At 33.4% G+C, this 7,678-nt stretch overlaps 1 protein-coding gene across 3 annotated transcripts in view; it reads right to left on the bottom strand.

Annotated features, from left to right (window-relative positions):
• Positions 1-1,673: 1,673 nt before the first annotated feature.
• The window catches only part of LOC130890907 (dual specificity protein kinase CLK2-like), a 30,265-nt gene continuing 24,260 nt past the window's right edge, over positions 1,674-7,678 (bottom strand). For 2 of the 3 annotated variants that reach the window (XR_009058799.1, XR_009058801.1), the window contains 2 exons: positions 4,936-4,999; positions 1,674-4,786 (listed from right to left, as the gene is read on the bottom strand). The gene's annotated coding sequence lies outside the window, so the exon portion shown is untranslated. The remainder of the gene's footprint in view (positions 4,787-4,935; positions 5,000-7,678) is intronic. The other variant, XR_009058800.1, reaches the window with a different exon arrangement.

Genomic DNA, 7,678 nt, shown 5'->3' with positions numbered 1-7,678 from the left:
ACTGTGATCAGATTACGTTCACTGTTCGGAATCTTAACTATGTCATCACATGAAATACCCTGGTAGAATAACGATTCATTTTTTAATAAAAAACCGCACATGGTTAGCTTTGTTTTTATTTGTACTATCAGAAAAATACTATTAAATAAATTGAGCCCTTCTAAAAACTGAAAAAAAATAAGAAAATCCGTGCTATCGGAAAACGTATATATCTGGGAGAAAAATGGGAAGCTTTTGATTAAAACAAAGAGTCAATTGATTTATTTTAATTTGTACCATCTAATTATGTAAAATTTTTTATCTGCACCTCTTTCAAAACCGAGGGAAAAATTATTTTTAAATGCAGATCAGCTGCTCCAATATTCGTACTGTAGAAAACCATCATTCTAGCAAAAAATTTTGCTATAAATAAAAAAATGATTGAATACAACCATGAAAACAAAGCGAATTTTTGTTTAAATTTCTAAAAAATGTTTCCTAATGTGATGTTAATCAAAATAAAAGTGTGAATCTGTGGCGGCTCGTGGTAAGAATGTCGTTTTGCAATGTTTTAAAAAACAACTTACCTTGTGTTTAAAATTTCCGTTGATTTTGTGTTCCGGGCTGAAATAATGAGATTGTTGACCTAAACACACGAAAAAATTAAATAACGAAGCACTACTTTATGTTTTTACCTTTACTACTTTACGAAATCACACAAACTCTATTATAGTATATTGTTATTTGAAATCGTTCAAAAGAATAGTTCGGATAGTCGCGGAAAAAATATATTCACTTTGAAATTAACCCTTCGTGTATTACGCATTGCAGTGGGCTGTATGTAACAAAATTCAACAGTTAAATCACGCTACACTGTTTAATACTGCCGGAATGGTAACGTAGGTTACAGAAAGAGCGCGTAGAGAACATTCGTGTACCCTGATTAATATGCAACATCGGGATATAGGTGGATTTTTATGAAGGTATCACTGTAAAGTGTTAAAATATTTTTTTAATAAATACTAGCAGCGAAACCCTGCGTTGCTGGGGTTAATAGATCAGGATAAATTTTTTAATTGAATTTCTGTTTATTTAACATCAGACATCGAAATTTCCAGTACCAGAACACTCTATAATATTTACATGTACATCACTTCGACTTGGTTCCTCTGGATAAATACTCGTACACATTTTGGAGGTTTTCAGATCAATTTCTAAACTCTTTAAATCGCTTTCAATAAGTTGCATTCATTTTAGAACTTTCTAGATAATTCTAGAATTTTCTTGAGCATTATAAATCGATCATAATAAATTGCACTTATTTTGGAACTTTTCAGATCATTCCAGAAATTTTGAGGTCTTTTCAGAAGTCCTCATGCGTTAGAAAAGGACAGAAATATTTTACATCCACAACCACCTACCGCGACCAAACACCCTTACCATGACCTAGAGGCCAAGGGGTATTTACTACTCCAACGGGAAGTTTATATATATATATATATATATATATATATATATATATATATATTATAAATTAAAAAGTTCAACTCAATTTTTTTGAGAACTCTGGGTTGTACAACTCAAAACTTGTAACCAATTTTCAAAAAATTCCTGTTGGTTCAGCAGTACGTACCTGAATCAAATTCTTTTTCTTTAATATACTCATAACGACATGATAAATAAAAGATGGGGATAATTAAAAATTATTTTATTATTTTTCAAAGTTAAAATTTATTTTACATTTGTTTAGAAAAATAATGTAATAAATAAATAAAAATATGTAAATTTAAAATTTTTTATATTTGTACTATCAAACAAAGATTAAAATTAAATAGCTTCTTCGGAAGATGATATAACCTAAATAAGAAAAAAAATTTTGAAATATTTGATTAAATCGATATTTGGAAACCAATTGTTGAGGGCAGATTAATATTCATTCAGTGTTTCTTATCAAAAGATTTCTTACTTGAGTCCTCTATAATCCTCTGAAAACTTTTTGAACTTCCAAATTTCCTTATGTAACAAAATGTTGTCCATAAGGATAAAATTTTTTACACTCTCACAATAGTAAGACTTAGTATTTTTCCAACACAACAAGAATGTGTATATAGGTTGGTTTATTGGTCCACCCAGTACGATGTACTTCCAGTCATATATGTAATACTTCCATATGGACAGTTTCTATAAGTGTCCGCTGTTCCGACTAAGAAAGACAGAATACTAACGGTTTCTCTATCCTTCGAGGTTCCAACTCGGTTCTGTGCAATCTCAAGCACGCGCAGTAAAGATAAAGTGTCTTGAACGAGAGAGAAAATGAATATTGTCGGCACCGTAACGTAGTGACGTTTTTTTCGCATACCAACTGTCCATATAAGAGTATTACATATTATATGCTTCCAGTAGAACCATGATAATGGAAAGTTGGTGGAATAGGGATAATTAAATAAATCTGGCGAAAATATCTTATTAGGTTTAAACATTGTGTAATCTGTTCCTAGCTTAGAATTATGAAAGCTACAATAATGGCATATAATAGACTCAACTTAAAGAGGCAGCCAGATCAAATGTCGTCCTCAACTCCCTATCCAACTCTCTTATAAACTAGTATTCAAAACTACTACATTACTTTCGTGTGTTTACTGAGTCGTCTTTGTAAGTTGAGTTTACTATAATATAAAAAATTACTAGAAAAAACCGGAATCGTTGATACATATTTGGTTTGCTCCCAATACATCTATATCGTCTTTCCTAAAGATTGTCATCATTATTATGGGAAATAATTTTTAATATATCGCTGCAGTGTTAGATACAACGTAGCAAGAAAAAATCATGTAATCGTAAACATAATTTTTCCTTCACCTAAAAGAGTATAGTTACTGATGGGGCAAATGTTAAACAACATATATAATGTGGTTACCATACAAAACGGAAATACAAAATTTGAATGACCAGGTTTTATGTAATACGACTTGAAGCTCAATATAACTGGTACAGTTAAAACTACATACATAATAATCAACAAGGGCAGACTACGAGGTCTTTCAAGCCGGATATGGATCTCTATACGGCTCGAAGGACTAGATAGTATAATTTTGAGTGGTGTTGTAATATGTTCAGTAGGAATAACGTCAACAGTGCCAGGAATTCTGGATTAGTGAAAAATTTGAACTTTATTATCACTAAACCAACATTCGCTAGCCTTCAGAAAGTGTATATCAGGATTAAAAGACACTTGATGATACGAGGATGATCCCAGAAGTACTTGGCATAACAGAGATGGCGGTAGTTGCTCGAAAAATATTAGAAAATACACAATCTATACAAGTTTGAAGACGCCACGTTTTTTCAAATTTGTTTGGCAGCCATCAATAGTGAATTTGTAAACATGGGAAGGCCTTAGTTGAACTAATACAAGAGCTGGACTAAATTTTACTGTTATCAACAGTAAAATATTGGGTAGCAGAGTTTAAATTAGGACGTAGGACATGCGAAGACCAGCATCGTAGTTGTCGACCAAATCAGGTAAAGACACCAGAAATGTTAAAAAAAACCCAAAGCGGTATTGGATGATCGTCGATTGAAAGAGCGCGACTAGCAGACATAGAAGGCATTCCAAAAAGTGCGGTACATCGCATGTTAACAGAAAATTTGGACATGAGAAAACTGTGTACAAGATGAAACAAAAACAGCATCGTGAAGTTGTTTCCATTGCGAGTGCTTGGCAAGTTTCATAGAAATGAAGCCGAATTTTTGCGTAGTTTCATAATCATTGATGAAACGTGGGCCCATCACTACAAACCCGAAAAAAAAACAACCAAAACAATTGATTGAAAAGGGAAAATCAGCTCCAAAGAAAGCGAAAGAACGTTCCATTTACAGGCAAGGTCACGGCGTCGTTTTTTTGGGATGCACATGACATAATTTCCATTGTCCATTTTGGAAAAGGAAAAACTATCAACGTCGACTATTATGCAAACTTATTGCAACGTTTGAGGGAAGAAATCAAGCAAAAACGACCGCATTTGGCTGAGAAGCAAATGATGTTTCATCAAGATAATGCACCAGCTGACACAATATCTGTTATTGCAATTGCCAAAATTAATGAATTAAAGTTTGAACCCTAACCGCCAGATTTAGCCCCCTCGGATTATTTTCTATTCCCCGAATTATTGAACATCGCTAAAAGTGTATGAAGATAAAAGGAGATTACGTACTATATTTTTTCCCAATTTTTTTTTGTTGGGTTAGATACTTCTAATTACATTACCCTGGTCCTTCGGAGCCGCATATGAACCCATGGAAGGCAGGAAGTACAAGAAAGTGTTATTCTACGTAAACATAAAGTGTTTCACTAAGCAATAATACCTGGTCTTTAGAGATTTCCATGCGGCTCGAAGGACCAGAATGTGATTGTTAGTAGTTGAAATTTCTGATATTTGAACTAAACTTATTACATCAACACTCACAATTAACTGTTTGGTCTTTGGAGCTTTTTTGATCCGGTTCGAAGGACCAAATAATGCAATTGACGGTGGATTTAAACACGATTTAACTGGTATTGGAATTTACACTGTACCATTTATACACAGATAAACGCAAAGGACTGGATTTTGGAAATGATTTATTAGGATCTAGTTCGAATAAATCGATTATTTACTCACCAAAATCATTTGGAGAAGCATACACTTTTCTATATATATAAATGTAGAATATAGGGGTACTTCTTGATCTTTAGGTAATTTATAACAGTTTTCAAGAGCAATTGTATGGAATTTGTTACTTCGAGGGAGTTTCCACCAGTCTTTGCCTAAAACAAAAACGAAACTTTGATTTTAACAACGACAAGTCTTCAAATTTTTGGATATAATGAAGTTTCAGTTTTGATAAGTACCTGAAGTTACCTCGTTGTCGCATCTGAATATTTTAAGGAAAATATATCGAAAAAAAAATACTTACTTCAAATTAATATATCTCCGAGTAGATTTCATGTAGAAGTCGTTACCCATTCGATACAGAATCACTGGAAAAGAACGTTGATTAGTTTCACTTTCTACTATATGATTTTATTGGTAGCACTGATAACCGTGAAGGATATTTGAATATAAGAATGTGAATACAGTTTTTTTTATGAAAAAAAGCAGAATCGACTGCTCACAACTATAAACTCACTTCAGCAACGTTTTGGATTATGTAAATTATTATACAGTGTGTAAAAACCGAAAGAATAAATTCTTTATTTCTGTCACCGTACATATTATTGAGAAATCTCACAATTACGAATTGACATTCTTCAACGTGAAAATCCCCTACGAGTGAAATTTCCCAATTTCTTAAATGGAAACTATAAGCTTGTGATATATCGTTGAAAAGGTCTCTCAATTCTCTATTTAAACACGTTATATTTTAAAAAATAATTGCAGCAATTGAGATAGAATCCTTCGCTATAATATAGTCGAGATTTTTAGTTGGAATTTATTAAAAATACGTTTCCGAAAAACGGTTAGATTAATGGAAATGCATAAAATAACAATTTTACAAATAATTGGTTATAGAAATAAGGAATATTAGAAAAGAGATGCAGTTCCACGAATTTAGTTATGTAAGGCAAATAAAAAAGCTACTAAAAAATACACTGAGTGATGAAATCAAATACACTGGATATCGTTTATAACAACCTCGGTTATAACGACGTATCGGTTATAGCGACCATATTTTCCGGACCCGTGATTCTACAAGCCTTAGCAACGCATTTTTGATCGGAAATAACGACCTCGGTTATAACGACTGATCGGTTATAACAACTCATTTTGGTAAGACCCACCAAATTAAAAGATCGGTTTTAGCGACGCCGTTCCTGTAATTCATAAGGAGACATTGTCTACAAAAGCCTTTATTTTTCTAGGAAACCCCTTTTGATAGAAAATCAGGTTTTAAACTGGTGAGGACTTTTCTGGGTGTTTACCAGTAATTCATAAGGAGAAAATTGCGTACAAAAATCCCTAATTTTTCTAGGAAACCTTTTTCGATCGGGTTTTGAAGTGGTGGGGACTTTTCTGACTGTTCACTCTTTGCTTATGTAGTTTAACTTTAACATTCAAAGGTGCAACTCTGTGTGGTAACTTGTGAACATCATGTTTAAAAGAAAAACTTTTACGTTGGAGGAGAAATACCTCATTTGCTGCCGTCTAGAGAATGGAGAAACGAACGTCAGCCTAGCAAAAGAATTAGAGGTGAGTCACTCTACAATATCATCCATTTGGAAAAAAAGAGATGAGATAAAAGACATTGTTCAAAAAGGGGATTCATTAAAAAAAAAGAAACTCCGTAATTCCACTAACGAGAATGTGGATCAGTTACTTTTGAAATGGTTCAAAATCCAACGCAGTCGTAATATTCCGATCTCTGGCCCAATTCTGCTAGCAAAAGCGAATGATTTTTTAAAATCTATCCCCCGTAGTTCCAGGGAATCGGAAGAAATTATTTCCAGAAGTTGGGTCCAACGGTTTTGCGTTAGGCATGCCATTGTTTTTAAAAAACTTAGTGGGGAAGCCGCGGGAGTCCCATCGGCAACATCTGATGATTGGCTATCCAAAGTTTGGCCTACTATTCGAGAAGGCTACAGTGATAGTGACGTATTCAACGCTGATAGGAAGGATAGAAAGGATAACTGTTTTAGTTGCTGCAAACATGAGTGGATCAGAAAAACGTAAGCTTTTTGTGATAGGAAAGTCTAAGAACCCGCGTTGCTTCAAAAATGTAAAAAATTTGCCAGTCGATTATTACAATAACCAGAAAGCCTGGATGACAACCGATCTGTTCAATAAATTCCTTTTAGACTGGGACAAGGAATTGAAGAAAAAGCGCAGAAAGATTTTGCTACTCATCGATAATTGCCCTTCTCATATTAATTTGAGAGATTTTGAATTTATAAAGGTTGTATTTTTACCACCTAACACAACGTCCGTTCTCCAGCCAATGGACCAAGGGATAATACAGAAGATTAAAACCAATTTCAGAAAGCAGCTTGTTTTACGGTTTCTTCAAGATGTGGAGGAAAATCGGGAAACAAAAATTAGCATCCTTGATGCTATTATAATGGTCCACTAAGCTTGGGAAGATGTACCTGCGACAACAATCACAAATTGTTTCAAACATTCTGGTGTGCTGGGAAATCAAAATGAGGAACAACCGTCAGAACCAGCCGAAACTAACGCACTGGATGAACCTGAGTTTTTGCCGTGGTCCGAATCCTTAGAACTGCCAACCTTAATAAATAGAGATGTCTTAGCAGACTATGCAAAAATTGACGAGGGTCTCCACACGGAACAAGATATTAGTGATGAGGACCTTATCAATGAACTTGACGCCGATATTGAAACCGACAATGGAGAAGAGGATGAAGAAGAACAACTTTTGAAGAAATTTGTGATGTGTGACAATCAATTTTGTACTCAGAAAATAAAATCTGGACTTGATGAAATCGAAAAAAAAATTTCGCGCGAGTTTTATCTAAAAAAATGTAAAAAACAAAAAGTTATTACCGATTACTTTTCAGCTCGAAATTGATTTTCCTTTTATTTATGTTAATTATTTTAAAAAATTAAGTTTTATATCATTATCAATAAAAAATTCTATTATTATTATGTTGACAATGTGTAATTGATTTAACAAAATTCCTATTTCACATTTGCTTAATGTA

Source organism: Diorhabda carinulata, chromosome 1 (genome assembly GCF_026250575.1).
Source record: "Diorhabda carinulata isolate Delta chromosome 1, icDioCari1.1, whole genome shotgun sequence".
Classification (NCBI taxonomy): Eukaryota; Metazoa; Arthropoda; class Insecta; order Coleoptera; family Chrysomelidae; genus Diorhabda; species Diorhabda carinulata.
The sequence above is the reverse complement of the archived record's forward strand: the minus strand, read 5'-3'. Positions and strand labels throughout refer to the sequence as shown.